This window comes from Rhinatrema bivittatum, chromosome 3 (assembly GCF_901001135.1).
Source record: "Rhinatrema bivittatum chromosome 3, aRhiBiv1.1, whole genome shotgun sequence".
In the NCBI taxonomy this organism is placed as follows: Eukaryota; Metazoa; Chordata; class Amphibia; order Gymnophiona; family Rhinatrematidae; genus Rhinatrema; species Rhinatrema bivittatum.
The window spans coordinates 159,471,787-159,494,849 of NC_042617.1; the positions used below are offsets into that span (position 1 = coordinate 159,471,787).

At 41.9% G+C, this 23,063-nt stretch overlaps 7 non-coding genes and 5 pseudogenes across 7 annotated transcripts; all 12 read left to right on the top strand.

Moving 5' to 3' along the window:
* Positions 1-510: 510 nt before the first annotated feature.
* Positions 511-713, top strand: LOC115088923 (annotated as a pseudogene).
* Positions 714-1,792: 1,079 nt separating this feature from the next.
* LOC115088925 lies at positions 1,793-2,009 on the top strand. Its single transcript, XR_003855992.1, has one exon. It is a non-coding gene; the product is annotated as a small nucleolar RNA U3 (small nucleolar RNA).
* A 1,051-nt stretch (positions 2,010-3,060) lies between these two features.
* Positions 3,061-3,277, top strand: LOC115088920. Its single transcript, XR_003855989.1, has one exon. It is a non-coding gene; the product is annotated as a small nucleolar RNA U3 (small nucleolar RNA).
* A 1,422-nt stretch (positions 3,278-4,699) lies between these two features.
* LOC115088929 lies at positions 4,700-4,902 on the top strand (annotated as a pseudogene).
* Positions 4,903-5,985: 1,083 nt separating this feature from the next.
* Positions 5,986-6,202, top strand: LOC115088926. Its single transcript, XR_003855993.1, has one exon. It is a non-coding gene; the product is annotated as a small nucleolar RNA U3 (small nucleolar RNA).
* Positions 6,203-7,253: 1,051 nt separating this feature from the next.
* Positions 7,254-7,470, top strand: LOC115088921. Its single transcript, XR_003855990.1, has one exon. It is a non-coding gene; the product is annotated as a small nucleolar RNA U3 (small nucleolar RNA).
* Positions 7,471-8,436: 966 nt separating this feature from the next.
* On the top strand, positions 8,437-8,639 carry LOC115088930 (annotated as a pseudogene).
* A 1,084-nt stretch (positions 8,640-9,723) lies between these two features.
* LOC115088927 lies at positions 9,724-9,940 on the top strand. The gene has a single exon (XR_003855994.1). It is a non-coding gene; the product is annotated as a small nucleolar RNA U3 (small nucleolar RNA).
* A 1,050-nt stretch (positions 9,941-10,990) lies between these two features.
* Positions 10,991-11,207, top strand: LOC115088922. Its single transcript, XR_003855991.1, has one exon. It is a non-coding gene; the product is annotated as a small nucleolar RNA U3 (small nucleolar RNA).
* A 966-nt stretch (positions 11,208-12,173) lies between these two features.
* LOC115088931 lies at positions 12,174-12,376 on the top strand (annotated as a pseudogene).
* Positions 12,377-13,460: 1,084 nt separating this feature from the next.
* LOC115088928 lies at positions 13,461-13,677 on the top strand. Its single transcript, XR_003855995.1, has one exon. It is a non-coding gene; the product is annotated as a small nucleolar RNA U3 (small nucleolar RNA).
* A 6,833-nt stretch (positions 13,678-20,510) lies between these two features.
* LOC115088932 lies at positions 20,511-20,699 on the top strand (annotated as a pseudogene).
* The last annotated feature ends 2,364 nt before the right edge of the window (positions 20,700-23,063 follow it).

Here is a 23,063-nt window from a genome sequence, read left to right on the forward strand (position 1 = left end):
GAGCAGGGCTCTGAAAATCTACCCCTTAATTGCTTTCAGTTGGAATAGGCATGGTGGCATATCTACAAGAATATAATGGTTAACATACAGATTTGCATGTTTACAATTTTTCCAAAATTTACCTTGATGTGACGGCAAACTTTAGAATAGGTGGAGCGTGTTGGACTCTGACCTAGACGTAATAACATCAAAAGGAATGGCCAAAAGCATTTCAAGGTTGAACACGAGGTTCAACAGTTGTACATTTTAAAAATCAGATCTCTTCTATTGACTTTTGGGTGCACTACATGCAAAGAGGAGGAGTGGCTTTTGACATAGATCTGTGAATGTTTATGGATAATGTAACGATTGTTGTCAAGAATGAGAATTGAACAATTGGAAGTGATGTTTGCATTATGGGCCAATTTGAATGTTTCAGTTCAAATTTGACAGAGACCGTAGACTTTTTTACCTCTTTTGAAGGAAATGATTGTGAACATCACAGCGGGGAGTGATAAACTGGTCTTCTGTTTGACTATAATTGTTAGGGTCATTGCTATAGCTCAAATCATGAGAAATGTGCTGGAAAGTGATTGGTCTCGCTAAGCAGGATAAAGATTTGAAGTGTTGTTTTCTATGCATAAATCTGTCGTACAGTGCTGCTGTATCTTTTTGTTGACTGTTTTCATCTTATTGAAAAAGAAGAGAGAGAAAGGGAATACAACCTGAGAGGTTGGGAGTCTAGTTACAGAAATAAAAGGAAAACGGTTTGTCTTCGAAATGTTACCCAAATGAGCACAACCTACCTAACTTGAAAAATGTTTTTAGTTTGGGTTTAAACAAAGTTTCAAACATAGAAACATTTTCCTGTGCTTTTCACCCAAAGCAGATCGTTCTCCTATGCTCACAAGGAGTTGGTTTTTGAACTTCCCTATGGTATGGATATTGGCACTTTATTGTATGCAGTCACCTCGCTGTCTGTGAGGAAATAGCTCTTGATATGAATCATGAGTCAACAAGATGTCTTTTGTGTAGCCGAAAATGGTTTTCTAGATTTTTCTCTCCTCTTTGAGAAGATTTAAAAAAAAAAAAAAAAAAAGGAACTAGTAGTACTGATCTTTTATTTTTTATTAACCTTCCAAATGGTGACTTAAACCAATGGTCTCAATATTCAAACCTGCAACAATAAAGGTCAGAAGCAGCAATTTCACTCTCATTTTAGCACCTGAGCAGGTGAGATACGTGTGGTTTAGTTGCGTAGGAAGCTTTTTCTTTCCCACGTTTGATAAAATAGCATCTCAGTTTCAAGCTGCTCTCTTTATTGCTTTTAGTTGGAATAGGCGTGTTTGCATATCAACAAGAATATAGTGGTTAATGTACCGTATTCCATATTTACAAGTTTGGCAATATTTCCTTTGAGATAAAGGGAAACTTTAGAATGGGTGGATGGTGATGGAATCTGACACAGAGATAATGGTATGAAAGGGAATGGCCAAAAGACTTTCAAGGATACATATCACGTTCAAAAGTTGTATTTTTTAAAAATCCGGTCTGTTCTATTGACTGCTGGGTGCACTATATACAAAAGAGGAGGAGTGGTTTTGATACAATCCTGTGAAAGGTTATGGAAACTTTCAGGGTTGTCCACAAGAATGAGAAATGAAGATTTAGAAGGTGATGTTTGCATTGTGGGCCAATTCGAGTGTTTCAATTTATTAAGATTTGACCGTCAGAGACATTCATCTTTTTTTAAATCTTATGAAGGAATGATTGGGAACATCCTAGGGGGGAGTGATGAATGGGTCTTGTGTTTAAGATGATACTTGTTGGCAGTCATTTCTATAGTTGAAAAATGGAGCAATGTATTGTAAAGTGTTTGGTCTTGCTAACCATGATGAAGATTTAAATCATTCATTTTAAGAATTAATCTGCTGTACAGTACTGTATTAGTGAAGCTGCTGTATTTTCTTGATGACTGTTTTTATTTTCTTGAAAAAGAAGGGACAGCAAGGGAATACGGGCTTAGTGGTTGAGAGTCTAGTTATGGAAATAAAAATATTGGAAAACTATTTGTTTTTATAAAATCACCCACATGAGCACAGCATCCTTTACTTAAAAATGCTTTTGTTTTGTGTTTAAAGGACAGTTTCAAGATGCAACGTTTTTTCCTCTGCTTTTCACTCAAAGCTAATCATTCTTCTATGCTTAGATATGATTGGTTTTGGTACCTCCTTATGTTATGTCTATTGGCAGTTTATCGTATGCATGCCCCTCATTGTGAGGAAATAGCTGTTGAAATTAAAAATGAATCAACAGGATGCTTTCTGCTTGTAGAAAAAGCTTTTCTAGAGTTTTCTCTCATCTTTCAGAAGATTAAAAAAAGGATTCAGTAGTAATGATCTTTTATTTTTCATTAGCCTTCCATATGGCTACTAAAACCAATGGACTCAAGATTCAAACCTGCAACCATAAATGTCAGAAGAAGCAATTTCACTCTCATTCTAGGGCCTGTGTGCTTTAGCTGCATAGGAAGCTTTTCCTTTCCCACGTTTGATAAAATAGCATCTCACTTTCAAGCTGCTCTCTTTATTGCTTTTAGCTGGAATAAGCGTGCTCGCATATCAATAAGAATATAATGGTTAATGTACCATATTCCGTATTTACAAGTTTGGTAATATTCCCCTGAAGGGAAGGGAAACTTTACCATGGTGGAGGGTGATGGGATCTGACACAGACATAATGATATCAAAGGGAATGGCCAAAAGACTTTCGAATTATAAACATCACGTTTGACAGTTGATTATTTTAAAAATCATGTCTTTTCTATTGACTGCTGGATGCACTATATGCAAAAGAGGAGGCGTGGCTTTTGATACAGCCCTGTGAAAGGTTATGGAAAATTTAACGATTGTCCACAAGAATAAGAAATGTACATTTGCAAGGTGATGTTTGCATTGTGGGCCAGTTCAAATGTTTCAATTTATTAACATTTTACAGTCAGAGACATTTATCGTTTTTACCTCTTTTGAAAGAAATGATTGGGAATATCCTAGGGGGGAGTCATGAATGGGTCTTGTGTTTAAGACTATACTTGCCGGGATCATTTCTATAGTTGAAAACTGGAGAAATGTGCTGGAAAGTGTTTGGTCTCGCTAACCATGATGAAGATTTGAAGCATTCTTTTCTAAACATGAATCTGTTGTACAGGGCTGCATTGGTGTAGCTGCTGTGTCTCCTTGATGACTGTTCTTATCTTCTTGAAAAAGAAGTAAGAAGAAGAGAATGCAAACTGAGTGGTTGGTGTTCTAGGTATGGAAATCAAAAAATAGGAAAGCTGATTGTTCTTAAATTATTGGACACAGCCTACTCTACTTAAAAATGTTTTTGTTTTGTGTTTACAGGAAAGTTTTAAAGAAATTTTTCTTCTCTGCTTTTCATCCAAAACTAATCATTTTCCAATACTTGCATGGAGTTGGATTTTGTACTTCCCCATGTTATGGCTATTGGTGGTTTATCATATGCATTCACCTCACTGTCAGTGAGAAAACAGTTTTTGAAATTAATAATGTCTCAAGAGAATACTTTCTGGTTTTAAAAATGGTTTTCTAGAGTTTTCTCTCAACTTTCAGGAGTACTGATCTTTTATTTTCCATTAATTTTCCAAATAGCTACTAAAAGAAAGGGTCTCAAGATTCAAACCTGGAACCGAAGAGGTCGGAAGCATCCATTTTACCATCATTTTAGCAACTGTCTCACTTTCAAGCTGCTCTCTTAGGGGTAGATTTTAAGAGGCGCGCGAACAGCCTACTTTTGCTTGCGCATCAGACTCAAGCAAAAGTACGCTGGATTTTAGTAGATACGCGCGGAGCCGCGCGTATCCACTAAAATCCGGGATCGGCGCGCGCAAGGCTATCGATTTTGTATAGCCTGCGTGCGCCGAGCCGCGCTGCCTCCCCCGTTCCTCCAAGGCCGCTCCGAAATCGGAGCGGCCTCGGAGGGAACTTTCCTTTGCCCTCCCCTCACCTTACCCTCCCTTCCCCTACCTAACACCCACCCGGCCCGTCTACACCCCCCCCTTACCGTTGTCGGGGGATTTACGCCTCCCGGAGGGAGACGTAAATCCCCCCGCGCGCCAGCGGGCCTGCTGCGCGCCGGGCCGCGACCTGGGGCGGGTACGGAGGGCGCGGCCACGCCCCGGGCCGTAGCCACGCCCGTACCCGCCCCAAGCTGCTCTCTTAATTGCTTTCAGTTGGAATAGGCATGGTGGCATATCTACAAGAATATAATGGTTAACATACAGATTTGCATGTTTACAATTTTTCCAAAATTTACCTTGATGTGACGGCAAACTTTAGAATAGGTGGAGCGTGTTGGACTCTGACCTAGACGTAATAACATCAAAAGGAATGGCCAAAAGCATTTCAAGGTTGAACACGAGGTTCAACAGTTGTACATTTTAAAAATCAGATCTCTTCTATTGACTTTTGGGTGCACTACATGCAAAGAGGAGGAGTGGCTTTTGACATAGATCTGTGAATGTTTATGGATAATGTAACGATTGTTGTCAAGAATGAGAATTGAACAATTGGAAGTGATGTTTGCATTATGGGCCAATTTGAATGTTTCAGTTCAAATTTGACAGAGACCGTAGACTTTTTTACCTCTTTTGAAGGAAATGATTGTGAACATCACAGCGGGGAGTGATAAACTGGTCTTCTGTTTGACTATAATTGTTAGGGTCATTGCTATAGCTCAAATCATGAGAAATGTGCTGGAAAGTGATTGGTCTCGCTAAGCAGGATAAAGATTTGAAGTGTTGTTTTCTATGCATAAATCTGTCGTACACTGCTGCTGTATCTTTTTGTTGACTGTTTTCATCTTATTGAAAAAGAAGAGAGAGAAAGGGAATACAAGCTGAGAGGTTGGGAGTCTAGTTACAGAAATAAAAAAATAGGAAAACGGTTTGTTTTCGAAATGTTACCCAAATGAGCACAACCTACCTAACTTGAAAAATGTTTTTAATTTGGGTTTAAACAAAGTTTCAAACATAGAAACATTTTCCTGTGCTTTTCACCCAAAGCAGATCGTTCTCCTATGCTCACAAGGAGTTGGTTTTTGAACTTCCCTATGGTATGGATATTGGCACTTTATTGTATGCAGTCACCTCGCTGTCTGTGAGGAAATAGCTCTTGATATGAATCATGAGTCAACAAGATGTCTTTTGTGTAGCCGAAAATGGTTTTCTAGATTTTTCTCTCCTCTTTGAGAAGATTTAAAAAAAAAAAAAAAAAAGGAACTAGTAGTACTGATCTTTTATTTTTTATTAACCTTCCAAATGGTGACTTAAACCAATGGTCTCAATATTCAAACCTGCAACAATAAAGGTCAGAAGCAGCAATTTCACTCTCATTTTAGCACCTGAGCAGGTGAGATACGTGTGGTTTAGTTGCGTAGGAAGCTTTTTCTTTCCCACGTTTGATAAAATAGCATCTCAGTTTCAAGCTGCTCTCTTTATTGCTTTTAGTTGGAATAGGCGTGTTTGCATATCAACAAGAATATAGTGGTTAATGTACCGTATTCCATATTTACAAGTTTGGCAATATTTCCTTTGAGATAAAGGGAAACTTTAGAATGGGTGGATGGTGATGGAATCTGACACAGAGATAATGGTATGAAAGGGAATGGCCAAAAGACTTTCAAGGATACATATCACGTTCAAAAGTTGTATTTTTTAAAAATCCGGTCTGTTCTATTGACTGCTGGGTGCACTATATACAAAAGAGGAGGAGTGGTTTTGATACAATCCTGTGAAAGGTTATGGAAACTTTCAGGGTTGTCCACAAGAATGAGAAATGAAGATTTAGAAGGTGATGTTTGCATTGTGGGCCAATTCGAGTGTTTCAATTTATTAAGATTTGACCGTCAGAGACATTCATCTTTTTTTAAATCTTATGAAGGAATGATTGGGAACATCCTAGGGGGGAGTGATGAATGGGTCTTGTGTTTAAGATGATACTTGTTGGCAGTCATTTCTATAGTTGAAAAATGGAGCAATGTATTGTAAAGTGTTTGGTCTTGCTAACCATGATGAAGATTTAAATCATTCATTTTAAGAATTAATCTGCTGTACAGTACTGTATTAGTGAAGCTGCTGTATTTTCTTGATGACTGTTTTTATTTTCTTGAAAAAGAAGGGACAGCAAGGGAATACGGGCTTAGTGGTTGAGAGTCTAGTTATGGAAATAAAAATATTGGAAAACTATTTGTTTTTATAAAATCACCCACATGAGCACAGCATCCTTTACTTAAAAATGCTTTTGTTTTGTGTTTAAAGGACAGTTTCAAGATGCAACGTTTTTTCCTCTGCTTTTCACTCAAAGCTAATCATTCTTCTATGCTTAGATATGATTGGTTTTGGTACCTCCTTATGTTATGTCTATTGGCAGTTTATCGTATGCATGCCCCTCATTGTGAGGAAATAGCTGTTGAAATTAAAAATGAATCAACAGGATGCTTTCTGCTTGTAGAAAAAGCTTTTCTAGAGTTTTCTCTCATCTTTCAGAAGATTAAAAAAAGGATTCAGTAGTAATGATCTTTTATTTTTCATTAGCCTTCCATATGGCTACTAAAACCAATGGACTCAAGATTCAAACCTGCAACCATAAATGTCAGAAGAAGAAATTTCACTCTCATTCTAGGGCCTGTGTGCTTTAGCTGCATAGGAAGCTTTTCCTTTCCCACGTTTGATAAAATAGCATCTCACTTTCAAGCTGCTCTCTTTATTGCTTTTAGCTGGAATAAGCGTGCTCGCATATCAATAAGAATATAATGGTTAATGTACCATATTCCGTATTTACAAGTTTGGTAATATTCCCCTGAAGGGAAGGGAAACTTTACCATGGTGGAGGGTGATGGGATCTGACACAGACATAATGATATCAAAGGGAATGGCCAAAAGACTTTCGAATTATAAACATCACGTTTGACAGTTGATTATTTTAAAAATCATGTCTTTTCTATTGACTGCTGGATGCACTATATGCAAAAGAGGAGGCGTGGCTTTTGATACAGCCCTGTGAAAGGTTATGGAAATTTTAACGATTGTCCACAAGATTAAGAAATGTACATTTGCAAGGTGATGTTTGCATTGTGGGCCAGTTCAAATGTTTCAATTTATTAACATTTGACAGTCAGAGACATTTATCGTTTTTACCTCTTTTGAAAGAAATGATTGGGAATATCCTAGGGGGGAGTCATGAATGGGTCTTGTGTTTAAGACTATACTTGCCGGGATCATTTCTATAGTTGAAAACTGGAGAAATGTGCTGGAAAGTGTTTGGTCTCGCTAACCATGATGAAGATTTGAAGCATTCTTTTCTAAACATGAATCTGTTGTACAGGGCTGCATTGGTGTAGCTGCTGTGTCTCCTTGATGACTGTTCTTATCTTCTTGAAAAAGAAGTAAGAAGAAGAGAATGCAAACTGAGTGGTTGGTGTTCTAGGCATGGAAATCAAAAAATAGGAAAGCTGATTGTTCTTAAATTATTACCCACATAGGCACAGCCTACTCTACTTAAAAGTGTTTTTGTTTTGTGTTTACAGGAAAGTTTTAAAGAAATTTTTCTTCTCTGCTTTTCATCCAAAACTAATCATTTTCCAATACTTGCATGGAGTTGGATTTTGTACTTCCCAATGTTATGACTATTGGTAGTTTGTCATATGCATTCACCTCACTGTTAGTGAGAAAACAGTTTTTGAAATTAATAATGTCTCAAGAGGATACTTTCTGGTTTTAAAAATGGTTTTCTAGAGTTTTCTCTCAACTTTCAGGAGTACTGATCTTTTATTTTCCATTAATTTTCCAAATAGCTACTAAAAGAAAGGGTCTCAAGATTCAAACCTGGAACCGAAGAGGTCGGAAGCATCCATTTTACCATCATTTTAGCAACTGTCTCACTTTCAAGCTGCTCTCTTAATTGCTTTCAGTTGGAATAGGCATGGTGGCATATCTACAAGAATATAATGGTTAACATACAGATTTGCATGTTTACAATTTTTCCAAAATTTACCTTGATGTGACGGCAAACTTTAGAATAGGTGGAGCGTGTTGGACTCTGACCTAGACGTAATAACATCAAAAGGAATGGCCAAAAGCATTTCAAGGTTGAACACGAGGTTCAACAGTTGTACATTTTAAAAATCAGATCTCTTCTATTGACTTTTGGGTGCACTACATGCAAAGAGGAGGAGTGGCTTTTGACATAGATCTGTGAATGTTTATGGATAATGTAACGATTGTTGTCAAGAATGAGAATTGAACAATTGGAAGTGATGTTTGCATTATGGGCCAATTTGAATGTTTCAGTTCAAATTTGACAGAGACCGTAGACTTTTTTACCTCTTTTGAAGGAAATGATTGTGAACATCACAGCGGGGAGTGATAAACTGGTCTTCTGTTTGACTATAATTGTTAGGGTCATTGCTATAGCTCAAATCATGAGAAATGTGCTGGAAAGTGATTGGTCTCGCTAAGCAGGATAAAGATTTGAAGTGTTGTTTTCTATGCATAAATCTGTCGTACACTGCTGCTGTATCTTTTTGTTGACTGTTTTCATCTTATTGAAAAAGAAGAGAGAGAAAGGGAATACAAGCTGAGAGGTTGGGAGTCTAGTTACAGAAATAAAAAAAATAGGAAAACGGTTTGTTTTCGAAATGTTACCCAAATGAGCATAACCTACCTAACTTGAAAAATGTTTTTAATTTGGGTTTAAACAAAGTTTCAAACATAGAAACATTTTCCTGTGCTTTTCACCCAAAGCAGATCGTTCTCCTATGCTCACAAGGAGTTGGTTTTTGAACTTCCCTATGGTATGGATATTGGCACTTTATTGTATGCAGTCACCTCGCTGTCTGTGAGGAAATAGCTCTTGATATGAATCATGAGTCAACAAGATGTCTTTTGTGTAGCCGAAAATGGTTTTCTAGATTTTTCTCTCCTCTTTGAGAAGATTTAAAAAAAAAAAAAAAAAAGGAACTAGTAGTACTGATCTTTTATTTTTTATTAACCTTCCAAATGGTGACTTAAACCAATGGTCTCAATATTCAAACCTGCAACAATAAAGGTCAGAAGCAGCAATTTCACTCTCATTTTAGCACCTGAGCAGGTGAGATACGTGTGGTTTAGTTGCGTAGGAAGCTTTTTCTTTCCCACGTTTGATAAAATAGCATCTCAGTTTCAAGCTGCTCTCTTTATTGCTTTTAGTTGGAATAGGCGTGTTTGCATATCAACAAGAATATAGTGGTTAATGTACCGTATTCCATATTTACAAGTTTGGCAATATTTCCTTTGAGATAAAGGGAAACTTTAGAATGGGTGGATGGTGATGGAATCTGACACAGAGATAATGGTATGAAAGGGAATGGCCAAAAGACTTTCAAGGATACATATCACGTTCAAAAGTTGTATTTTTTAAAAATCCGGTCTGTTCTATTGACTGCTGGGTGCACTATATACAAAAGAGGAGGAGTGGTTTTGATACAATCCTGTGAAAGGTTATGGAAACTTTCAGGGTTGTCCACAAGAATGAGAAATGAAGATTTAGAAGGTGATGTTTGCATTGTGGGCCAATTCGAGTGTTTCAATTTATTAAGATTTGACCGTCAGAGACATTCATCTTTTTTTAAATCTTATGAAGGAATGATTGGGAACATCCTAGGGGGGAGTGATGAATGGGTCTTGTGTTTAAGATGATACTTGTTGGCAGTCATTTCTATAGTTGAAAAATGGAGCAATGTATTGTAAAGTGTTTGGTCTTGCTAACCATGATGAAGATTTAAATCATTCATTTTAAGAATTAATCTGCTGTACAGTACTGTATTAGTGAAGCTGCTGTATTTTCTTGATGACTGTTTTTATTTTCTTGAAAAAGAAGGGACAGCAAGGGAATACGGGCTTAGTGGTTGAGAGTCTAGTTATGGAAATAAAAATATTGGAAAACTATTTGTTTTTATAAAATCACCCACATGAGCACAGCATCCTTTACTTAAAAATGCTTTTGTTTTGTGTTTAAAGGACAGTTTCAAGATGCAACGTTTTTTCCTCTGCTTTTCACTCAAAGCTAATCATTCTTCTATGCTTAGATATGATTGGTTTTGGTACCTCCTTATGTTATGTCTATTGGCAGTTTATCGTATGCATGCCCCTCATTGTGAGGAAATAGCTGTTGAAATTAAAAATGAATCAACAGGATGCTTTCTGCTTGTAGAAAAAGCTTTTCTAGAGTTTTCTCTCATCTTTCAGAAGATTAAAAAAAGGATTCAGTAGTAATGATCTTTTATTTTTCATTAGCCTTCCATATGGCTACTAAAACCAATGGACTCAAGATTCAAACCTGCAACCATAAATGTCAGAAGAAGCAATTTCACTCTCATTCTAGGGCCTGTGTGCTTTAGCTGCATAGGAAGCTTTTCCTTTCCCACGTTTGATAAAATAGCATCTCACTTTCAAGCTGCTCTCTTTATTGCTTTTAGCTGGAATAAGCGTGCTCGCATATCAATAAGAATATAATGGTTAATGTACCATATTCCGTATTTACAAGTTTGGTAATATTCCCCTGAAGGGAAGGGAAACTTTACCATGGTGGAGGGTGATGGGATCTGACACAGACATAATGATATCAAAGGGAATGGCCAAAAGACTTTCGAATTATAAACATCACGTTTGACAGTTGATTATTTTAAAAATCATGTCTTTTCTATTGACTGCTGGATGCACTATATGCAAAAGAGGAGGCGTGGCTTTTGATACAGCCCTGTGAAAGGTTATGGAAATTTAACGATTGTCCACAAGATTAAGAAATGTACATTTGCAAGGTGATGTTTGCATTGTGGGCCAGTTCAAATGTTTCAATTTATTAACATTTGACAGTCAGAGACATTTATCGTTTTTACCTCTTTTGAAAGAAATGATTGGGAATATCCTAGGGGGGAGTCATGAATGGGTCTTGTGTTTAAGACTATACTTGCCGGGATCATTTCTATAGTTGAAAACTGGAGAAATGTGCTGGAAAGTGTTTGGTCTCGCTAACCATGATGAAGATTTGAAGCATTCTTTTCTAAACATGAATCTGTTGTACAGGGCTGCATTGGTGTAGCTGCTGTGTCTCCTTGATGACTGTTCTTATCTTCTTGAAAAAGAAGTAAGAAGAAGAGAATGCAAACTGAGTGGTTGGTGTTCTAGGCATGGAAATCAAAAAATAGGAAAGCTGATTGTTCTTAAATTATTACCCACATAGGCACAGCCTACTCTACTTAAAAGTGTTTTTGTTTTGTGTTTACAGGAAAGTTTTAAAGAAATTTTTCTTCTCTGCTTTTCATCCAAAACTAATCATTTTCCAATACTTGCATGGAGTTGGATTTTGTACTTCCCAATGTTATGACTATTGGTAGTTTGTCATATGCATTCACCTCACTGTTAGTGAGAAAACAGTTTTTGAAATTAATAATGTCTCAAGAGGATACTTTCTGGTTTTAAAAATGGTTTTCTAGAGTTTTCTCTCAACTTTCAGGAGTACTGATCTTTTATTTTCCATTAATTTTCCAAATAGCTACTAAAAGAAAGGGTCTCAAGATTCAAACCTGGAACCGAAGAGGTCGGAAGCATCCATTTTACCATCATTTTAGCAACTGTCTCACTTTCAAGCTGCTCTCTTAATTGCTTTCAGTTGGAATAGGCATGGTGGCATATCTACAAGAATATAATGGTTAACATACAGATTTGCATGTTTACAATTTTTCCAAAATTTACCTTGATGTGACGGCAAACTTTAGAATAGGTGGAGCGTGTTGGACTCTGACCTAGACGTAATAACATCAAAAGGAATGGCCAAAAGCATTTCAAGGTTGAACACGAGGTTCAACAGTTGTACATTTTAAAAATCAGATCTCTTCTATTGACTTTTGGGTGCACTACATGCAAAGAGGAGGAGTGGCTTTTGACATAGATCTGTGAATGTTTATGGATAATGTAACGATTGTTGTCAAGAATGAGAATTGAACAATTGGAAGTGATGTTTGCATTATGGGCCAATTTGAATGTTTCAGTTCAAATTTGACAGAGACCGTAGACTTTTTTACCTCTTTTGAAGGAAATGATTGTGAACATCACAGCGGGGAGTGATAAACTGGTCTTCTGTTTGACTATAATTGTTAGGGTCATTGCTATAGCTCAAATCATGAGAAATGTGCTGGAAAGTGATTGGTCTCGCTAAGCAGGATAAAGATTTGAAGTGTTGTTTTCTATGCATAAATCTGTCGTACACTGCTGCTGTATCTTTTTGTTGACTGTTTTCATCTTATTGAAAAAGAAGAGAGAGAAAGGGAATACAAGCTGAGAGGTTGGGAGTCTAGTTACAGAAATAAAAAAAATAGGAAAACGGTTTGTTTTCGAAATGTTACCCAAATGAGCATAACCTACCTAACTTGAAAAATGTTTTTAATTTGGGTTTAAACAAAGTTTCAAACATAGAAACATTTTCCTGTGCTTTTCACCCAAAGCAGATCGTTCTCCTATGCTCACAAGGAGTTGGTTTTTGAACTTCCCTATGGTATGGATATTGGCACTTTATTGTATGCAGTCACCTCGCTGTCTGTGAGGAAATAGCTCTTGATATGAATCATGAGTCAACAAGATGTCTTTTGTGTAGCCGAAAATGGTTTTCTAGATTTTTCTCTCCTCTTTGAGAAGATTTAAAAAAAAAAAAAAAAAAGGAACTAGTAGTACTGATCTTTTATTTTTTATTAACCTTCCAAATGGTGACTTAAACCAATGGTCTCAATATTCAAACCTGCAACAATAAAGGTCAGAAGCAGCAATTTCACTCTCATTTTAGCACCTGAGCAGGTGAGATACGTGTGGTTTAGTTGCGTAGGAAGCTTTTTCTTTCCCACGTTTGATAAAATAGCATCTCAGTTTCAAGCTGCTCTCTTTATTGCTTTTAGTTGGAATAGGCGTGTTTGCATATCAACAAGAATATAGTGGTTAATGTACCGTATTCCATATTTACAAGTTTGGCAATATTTCCTTTGAGATAAAGGGAAACTTTAGAATGGGTGGATGGTGATGGAATCTGACACAGAGATAATGGTATGAAAGGGAATGGCCAAAAGACTTTCAAGGATACATATCACGTTCAAAAGTTGTATTTTTTAAAAATCCGGTCTGTTCTATTGACTGCTGGGTGCACTATATACAAAAGAGGAGGAGTGGTTTTGATACAATCCTGTGAAAGGTTATGGAAACTTTCAGGGTTGTCCACAAGAATGAGAAATGAAGATTTAGAAGGTGATGTTTGCATTGTGGGCCAATTCGAGTGTTTCAATTTATTAAGATTTGACCGTCAGAGACATTCATCTTTTTTTAAATCTTATGAAGGAATGATTGGGAACATCCTAGGGGGGAGTGATGAATGGGTCTTGTGTTTAAGATGATACTTGTTGGCAGTCATTTCTATAGTTGAAAAATGGAGCAATGTATTGTAAAGTGTTTGGTCTTGCTAACCATGATGAAGATTTAAATCATTCATTTTAAGAATTAATCTGCTGTACAGTACTGTATTAGTGAAGCTGCTGTATTTTCTTGATGACTGTTTTTATTTTCTTGAAAAAGAAGGGACAGCAAGGGAATACGGGCTTAGTGGTTGAGAGTCTAGTTATGGAAATAAAAATATTGGAAAACTATTTGTTTTTATAAAATCACCCACATGAGCACAGCATCCTTTACTTAAAAATGCTTTTGTTTTGTGTTTAAAGGACAGTTTCAAGATGCAACGTTTTTTCCTCTGCTTTTCACTCAAAGCTAATCATTCTTCTATGCTTAGATATGATTGGTTTTGGTACCTCCTTATGTTATGTCTATTGGCAGTTTATCGTATGCATGCCCCTCATTGTGAGGAAATAGCTGTTGAAATTAAAAATGAATCAACAGGATGCTTTCTGCTTGTAGAAAAAGCTTTTCTAGAGTTTTCTCTCATCTTTCAGAAGATTAAAAAAAGGATTCAGTAGTAATGATCTTTTATTTTTCATTAGCCTTCCATATGGCTACTAAAACCAATGGACTCAAGATTCAAACCTGCAACCATAAATGTCAGAAGAAGAAATTTCACTCTCATTCTAGGGCCTGTGTGCTTTAGCTGCATAGGAAGCTTTTCCTTTCCCACGTTTGATAAAATAGCATCTCACTTTCAAGCTGCTCTCATTATTGCTTTCAGTTGGAATAAGCGTGTTCACATATCAATAAGAATAAATTGGTTAATGTAACGTTTTTCATATTTACAAGTTTGGCAATATTCTCCTGAAGGGAAGGGAAACTTTACCATGGTGGAGGGTGATGGAGTCTGATACAGACATAATGATATCAAAGGGAATGGCCAAAAGACTTTCAAGGATACACATCACATTCAACAGTTGTATTTTTAAAAAAATCCGGTCTGTTCTATTGACTGCTGGGTGCATTATATACAATAGAGGAAGAGTGGTTTTGATACAGCTCTGTGAAAGGTTATGGAAAGTTTAAGGATTGTCCACAAGAATGAAAAATGGAGAAATTACTTACCTGATAATTTCGTTTTCCTTAGTGTAGACAGATGGACTCAGGAGCAATGGGTATACTGTACTCCTGATAGCAGTTGGAGAAGGATCAGATTTCAATCTGACATCAGCCCATAGTACATATACCCCTGCAGGAAGTGCAGCTCTTCAGGATTCTCCTCGAAAAGCATTGTGGATATATGTGTGACTGACTAATTAGAATAACTTCATAACTTGAATAACTTGGTTAACTTTATAACTTGGTTAACTTGATTAACTTGAACTGGTTGACTTGGCTATAGCTGGAGACTGCCAGTGACCTCAACCGGGAAACGTCGACACCTGGTAGTATGGGTGTCCTGGATGAAGAAAAGCATAGCTTACCCTTGATTCAGTCACTCCCGGGGATGTCCCCCGAGAATTCCATGAGTAACGGCAGCCATGGGTGGGATGCTGAGTCCATCTGTCTACACTAAGGAAAATGAAATTATCAGGTAAGTAATTTCTCCATTTCCTAGCGTGTAGCAGATGGACTCAGGACCAATGGGATGTATAAAAGCTACTCCCGAACCCGGTGGGAGGCTGCCTGTGACCCACTTAGTACTGCCCTTGCAAATGCTGTGTCCTCTTGAGCCTGAACATCCAGGCGGTAAAACCTGGAGAAGGTGTGGATGGAGGACCATGTCACCACCCTGCAGATCTTGGTGGGTGGCAGCATCTTGGTTTCCGCCCAGGACACTGCCTGGGCTCTGGTAGAATGGGCCTTGACTTGTAAAGGTGGTGGCTTGCCTGCTTCCACGTAGGCCACCTTGATGACTTCTTTGATCCAACGGGCTATGGTTGCCAGTGAGGCCGCTTTCCCCTGTTTCTTCCCGCTGTGGAGGACGAATAGATGGTCTGTCTTTCGTACGGACTCTGACCTTTCTAGGTATCTGGCTAGGAGCCTGCCGACGTTGAGATGTCATAGACTTCGAACCTCTTCTGAATTCTTCTGTTCATCTGGCGATGGTAGCGAGATGGTTTGGTTGAGATGGAAGTGGGACACCACTTTGGGGAGGAGCGACGGAACTGTGCGCAGCTGGATGGTTCCCGGGGTGAGCCTGAGGAACGGCTCCCGGCAGGACAGTGCTTGTAGCTCCGATATACGACGCGCTGAACAGACCGCCAGCAGGAAGGCTGTTTTCATTGTTAATAGTCAGAGAGACAGGCCACAGAGAGGCCTGAAGGAGGATCCTGCTAAGTACTCTAGGACTAGGTTGAGGTTCCAAAGAGGCACCGGTCACTTTAGGGGTAATCGGATGTGCTTGACTCCTTTTAGGAAGTGGGAGACATCCGGGTGTGAGGCTATGCTGCTGCTCCCGCTCTTGGGTCCGTAGCATGACAAGGCCGCCACCTGTACCTTGATGGAGTTGAGGGACAATCCCTTCTGCAATCCGTTCTGTAGGAATTCCAAAATGGTGGGAATTTTGACTGCGTGTGGCATGACGCTGTGGTCCTCACACCAGGCTTCGAATACTCTCCAAACCCTTATGTATGTTAGGGATGTGGAGAATTTGCGTGCTCGGAGTAGGGTGTCAATTACTGCTCCTGAGTAACCTCTCCCTTTTAGGCGAGCCCTCTTAATGGCCAGGCCGTAAGAGAGAATCGAGCTGGATCCTCGTGGAGGATCGGTCCCTGTTGGAGTAGGTCTCTGTGTGGCGGTAGCGGCAGGGGGTTCCCTGCCAGCAGTCTTCGCATGTCTGCGTACCATGGTCTTCTTGGCCAGTCCGGGGCCACTAGAAGTACTGGTCCCTTGTGGCGTTCTATCTTGTGGATGATCGAGCCCATAAGGGGCCACGGTGGGAAGGCATACAACAGAGCCTCCTGTGGCCAGTTCTGTACCAGGGTATCGATTCCCTGGGACTGGGCTTCCTGCCTGCGGCTGAAGAAGCTGGGTACCTAGGGTGTGTCACCGGCTTGCCAGGAGATCCATGGCTGGTGTTCCCCAATGGTTTACTATCAGTTGGAATGCTGTGGCTGACAGTTTCCATTTTCCTGGATCTAGACTTTCCCTGCTGAGGTAGTCCGCTGCGACATTGTCTTTCCCGGTGATGTGGACGGCCGAGATCTCTTGGAGATTCCCTTCTGCCCATGACATTAGGGGGTCTATTTCCAGAGACACCTGTTGGCTTCTGGTTCCTCCCTGATGGTTGATGTAGGCCACTGTTGTGGCATTGTCTGACATTACTCTGACTGCTTTGTCTCAGAGTCTGTGAGTGAACCTTAGGCAGGCTAGCCTGACTGCCCGGGCTTCTAGGCGATTGATATTCCTTTCCTACTCTTGTTCGTTCCATTGCCCTTGGGCGGTTAGCTCCTGGCAGTGTGCTCCCCATCCTCATAGGCTGGCGTCCGTGGTGAGTAGGATACAGGTTGGGGAGGATAGTCTCGTTCCCTGGCTCAGATGGGCTTCTTGTAGCCACCATCGTAGTTGGGCCCGAACTCTGTCCGGGAGTTGGAGCCGCACGGTGTAGTTCTGGGACAGCGGATCTCATCGTGATAGAAGCGAGCATTGTAGGGGTCTCATGTGAGCCCGTGCCCATGGGACTACCTCCAGTGTGGATGCCATGAGGCCGAGAACTTGTAGGTAATCCCATGCTGTGGGGCGAGGATCGGTCAACAGGGTTCGTAACTGGGTCATCAGTTTTGATCTCCTTGTTGGTGTCAGGATGACCTTGTCTTGTTTGGTGTCGAACCAGACTCCCAGATATTCTAGAGATAGGGAAGGCTGCAGGCAGCTTTTGTTCGTGTTGATCACCCAACCGAGTCTCTCCAGCAGAGTTTTGACTCTGTTGGTGGCTTTCCTCTGGGGATTTCGCTCTGATCAGCCAATCGTCTAGATAAGGGTGCACGCGGATTCCTTCCTTCCTCAGTGCTGCTGCCATTACCACTATGACCTTGGTGAACATCCGGGGTGCAGTGGCTAATCCGAAGGGTAGTGCCCGGAACTGGTAGTGGCGGTCCAGGATTGAGAAGCATAGGAAACGCTGATGCTCCTGATGGATCGGGATGTGTAGATAGGACTCCGACAGATCCAGGGAGGTAAGAAATTCTCCCGGTTGTATCGCTCTTATTACCGAGCGTAGGATTTCCATGCAGAAGCGGGGAATCTTCAGGTAACGGTTGACCGCCTTGAGGTCCAGGATAGGTCTGAACATTCCTTCCTTCTTGAGAACAATAAAATAAATGGAATAATGGCCAGTATTTATTTGTTGTGGAGGCACCGGTGTTATCGCCTCTAAGGCTAACAACCTGGTCAGTGTAGCTTCCACTGCCGCTCTTTTGGAGGGGTCGTGGCAGGGAGATTTCACAAACTTGTCTGGAGGGAAGTGGTGAAAGTCCAGATAATATCCCTCTCGAATGATGGAGAGAACCCATTTGTCCGAAGCTATCTCGACCCATCTTTGGTAGAATAGGGCCAGTCTACCCCCTATGGCTTCTTCCTTTGGATTGGTCATCTGATTCTCATTGTGGGGTGCGGCTGGGGCCTAGGCCCCAGTTGGCTCCTCTTTTATTGTGCTTGTTCCAAAAGGATTGACTCCGGCCTGCGGGGCGGGTTGCCTGATATGAGCTTCTGTAAGGGTTGAAGCGCTGTGACCCTCTGCCCCTGGAGGTCCGTGGGAAGGATCTCTGGTTTCTCTTATTCCTGTCCTCCGGTAGCCACTTGTTGGCTAGTTTCTCCAGTTCGCTTCCGAATAGGAGTTGTCCCTTGAAGGGCATCCTTGTGAGCCTTGTTTTGGAGGACGCGTTGGCTGAACAGTTTCGGAGCCAGATTTGTCTTCTGGCTGCCACTACGGATGAAACTCCTCTAGCTGCCATGCATACCAGATCCGAAGCGGCGTCCGCGAGGAATGATATGGCTGGTTCCAGGCCTTCTCCAGGAGTGTTGTTCCTGATCTGTGCTAAGCAGGCGCATGTCACCATGGCACAGCAGGCCGTGATCTGTAAGGACATAGCCGAGATGTCAAAGGATTGTTTGAGGATAGATTCCAAATGTCTGTCTTGAGCATCCTTGAGCGCTGCTCCTCCTTCCACTGGGATTGTAGTGCGCTTCGAGACTGCACAGACCATGGCATCCACTTTCGGACATGCCAGGAGATTTTTGTCGGCAGGGTCCAGAGGGTACATCATTGCCAGAGCCCGGCCCCCTATGAATGTGGTTTCTGGGGCCTCCCATTCCAGGTCAATTAGTTGATGGACTACTTGTAATAGTGGGAAGTATCATGAGTTCTGACGAAGTCCCTCCAAAAGTGGGTTCGGCTTAGGTTCCCCCGAGGCGCTTGTGTCCTGGATGGCAAGCTCTTTCAAGCTTTGCGTTAGGTCCGGAAGTTCGTCCTTGGTGAAGAATCATCTCATGGTTCTATGGGGCTCTGTCCCAGGAGGGAGTTCCCATTCCTCAGGGGTTCTGGCTCCTCCTCTGAGATGTCTGTGTCCCTGAAGGTGGGGCTTCTGGGCAGTGGGCTCATCTCCCTGGGCTTAGAGGGCCCTCATATGATGGGGTCCCCTGGTGGTACCTATGGCCGCATTGTAGGAGGGCCCGGTTGCATGTGGACAAAGGTATGCAGACCTTTGAAGAATTCCACCCAGGAGATCGAAGCTGGGTCTAGACTAAGGGGCACCGGGTCCCTGGGGAGCCCCGTTTGAGTGGGGGTCCCACTGTGTGGTGCCAGGTCTGGCGTACCGCTGGAGGGGGTGGGGTCTGGTACCGGCTGGGGAGGACCATGGGCTGGGTTCCCTAGGGCCTCTTCACAGTGAAAGCAGAGGGCCGTGGCCTCATGCTGTGCCGCTCTGATATGGCATGCTGGGCACAGACATTGAGCTTTGGGCTTAATTTCAGGTGGAGCCATGGTTTTATGCCCGTATAATACAGTTGTGCGTCGAAAGTGCACGTGTAGGTCGGTGCGCGCGTATCTAGCAATGTGCGCGCTGTTGTGTGCATGGGCTGGAGTTGTGTGCCCGGCCCAGTAAGCACATGGTTATGCGCTTAACTTGTGCGCTCGGTATTTGTGCGTGTACGTTGGGCGCACAAGGATTTTGTGTGCACGGCTCGCCTCTGTGCGCACTGGCCGAAGCGGCGGACAGGGTGGCGAATAAGGCAAATATGGTCACCACCTTGGAGGGTCTCCATGTGGGAGGACCCTTGGATCTAACCGGGGCCTAGCCCTGCTAGGGTGGATCAACCCGGTGGCACTGGTCCCAGCTGGTGACCTGTGCGATTCCTCGAGCTTCGGAGACCGGAGTCTTTAAAGAAGATTTCTACCTTACCTTGTCTTTGGCGCTTCCCGGTTTCGTTCCGGGTGGTCTCCAGCTGCGGGGGGAGAGGGCAAATACCTTCACCGCCGCATTCGAGGTTGCACCCGCTGCCTCTCAGCCACGCTTGAGATCAGGAGCTAGGTCCCCGCTGAAGGTCAGCCACCGGACTGAGGCTTACTTCCGAGGGACCACGGAAATCACCTCGGGAATTCTCAACTGGGGGAGGGACCCAAGGATGTCACTGCAAGAGAGCGGGGCTCATCTGTGGAGGTAAGATTTCTTCTTAATTTGGGTTTCTTTGGTAAATTTTACTCTAACGCTGTGCTAGTGTGCAGAGAGTCCCTAACTGCTATGGAGACGGAAAATACTGAACAGCTGCAATTCCTGCAGGGGTATATGTACTACGGGCTGACGTCAGATTGAAATCTGATCCGTCTCCAACTGCTATCAGGAGTATACTATACTCATTGGTTCTGAGTCCATCTGCTACACGCTAGGAAATGAACAGTTGGAAGGTGACCTGTGCTTTGTGGGTAACTTCAAAAGGTTGAATTTAGTAACATTTGACAGTCAGAGGCATTGGTGTTTTTAAAATCTTTTTTGATGGAAATGATTGGGAACTTCCTAGGGAAGAGTGATAAATGGGTCTTGGGGTTAAGACTCTACTAGTTAGGGTGATTTCTATAGTTTAAATCTAGAAAAACATAATGGAAGGTGTTTGGTATTGCTAACCATGTTAAATTGTTCTTTTTGGAGCATGCACCTGGACTCAGAAGACTTCATTAGTATTCTACTAATGCTTTGTTTAAAGATGGTGGTAAAATCTCATCAAGATCAACATTGGATCTTATGAATCTCAATATGCAATGATGTTCCAAAGATAGAAACAGAGTCTCATTTATACTGCTTGTGGACTTTCTTCCCATGAGCTTCTAACTTTTGCAGTTAATGTTCCATCATATATAAGCAGAGGATTAGTAGGATGCTGATGATGTCTTCTGAGGCTAGTTGCATGTGAATATTCTCATTGCTGGTAATGAGGTTCATCAGCAGGCATTTGTTTAACAATACCTGCTTCATAACTAGGAAATAGCAAGTTTAAGATGAGGTTCATGCTCTGTCATAGCGTGCTCCGTTTACCTTGGAGTAGTTGCTTTGGCATATGTGCCAACTTTATTTCCGCTGGAATCTGGGCAAGTCAAGTCCTTCTTTATTCTGTTCCTACCAACATACCTCACAGAGACATCTGTGAGACCACTGAGTTCAATTATCCTGTCACTTGCTTGGCATGGTTTTGCTCTTCTTCCCCCCATGCTGGGCCATTTGACAGGTCCTGGATTTCTGCAGGAATATGACCTACCAACAGCTGTGGGTGAGATAAACTGTCTTAATTAATCTTTCAGCTTTGTTAATTAGTTTGGCATTGCATGTTTGTCAAGTGCAGGTTAACTGGGAGATAACGCATGAGTTTATGCTCACTTTTTATAACAGTGCTTTGCTCTGTAAAACTTAAAAACAGAAACTATATTTACTAGGGATGTGAATCGTTTTAGGACGATTAAAATTATCGTCCGATAATTTTAATATCGTCTTAAACCGTTATGGAACACAATACAATAGAGATTCTAACGATTTATCGTTATAAATCGTTAGAATCGTGAGCCGGCACACTAAAACCCCCTAAAACCCACCCCCGACCCTTTAAATTAAATCCCCCACCCTCCCGAACCCCCCCCAAATGACTTAAATAACCTGCGGGTCCAGCGGCGGTCCGGAACGGCAGCGGTCCGGAACGGGCTCCTGCTCCTGAATCTTGTTGTCTTCAGCCGGCGCCATTTTCCAAAATGGCGCCGAAAAATGGCGGCGGCCATAGACGAACACGATTGGACGGCAGGAGGTCCTTCCGGACCCCCGCTGGACTTTGGCAAGTCTCGTGGGGGTCAGGAGGCCCCCCACAAGCTGGCCAAAAGTTCCTGGAGGTCCAGCGGGGGTCAGGGAGCGATTTCCCGCCGCGAATCGTTTTCGTACGGAAAATGGCGCCGGCAGGATATCGACTGCAGGAGGTCGTTCAGCGAGGGTTCCGGCGCCTCGCTGAACAACCTCCTGCAGTCGATCTCCTGCCGGCGCCATTTTCCGTACGAAAATGATTCGCGGCGGGAAATCGCTCCCTGACCCCCGCTGGACCTCCAGGAACTTTTGGCCAGCTTGTGGGGGGCCTCCTGACCCCCACGAGACTTGCCAAAAGTCCAGCGGGGGTCCGGAAGGACCTCCTGCCGTCCAATCGTGTTCGTCTATGGCCGCCGCCATTTTTCGGCGCCATTTTGGAAAATGGCGCCGACTGAAGACAACAAGATTCAGGAGCAGGAGCCCGTTCCGGACCGCTGCCATTCCGGACCGCCGCTGGACCCGCAGGTTATTTAAGTCATTTGGGGGGGGTTCGGGAGGGTGGGGGATTTAATTTAAAGGGTCGGGGGTGGGTTTTAGGGGGTTTTAATGTGCCGGTTTTGCGATTTTTCGATTTTTCGATTTTTCACGATTTTTCACGATATTTTACCCCCCCCAAACGGCAACAATACGATTCCCTCCCCCTCCCAGCCGAAATCGATCGTTAAGACGATCGAGGACACGATTCACATCCCTAATATTTACCATATTAAATCATGAATACTTATACTGCTAAAATAAAACTGATTGACTACCTCATAAAGGGGGTCATTTTCAAAGGAGTTACGCATGTAAATGTGACATACTATTGTAGCAATTTTCAAAAGCTATTTACTCGAGTAAAGTGCACTTACTTGAGTAAATCCTATGGACAATTCAATGGCATATATTGTAGCAATTTTGAAAAGCCCACTTACTTGAGTAAAGTGTATTTACTCGAGCAAAAACCAGTTTTGCTCGAGTAAATGCTTTTTAAAATCTACCCCAAAAAGTGTAAGCTCCTGTTCGCTTAAAAACTATTGAATTTGTATCAAAGGTTATCAGTTAAATCTGTTAATCCCCTGTAGATATAAAGGGGTAAATTTTCAAAAGTTCACATTGGTATCCAAGGGGCGGATTTTCAGAGCCCTGCTCGCGTAAATCCGCCCAAAACCGGGCGGATTTACGCGAGCAGGGCCCTGCGCGCCGGGAAGCCTATTTTACATAGGCCTCCCGGCGCGCGCAGAGCCCCGGGACTCGCGTAAGTCCCGGGGTTCTCGGAGGGG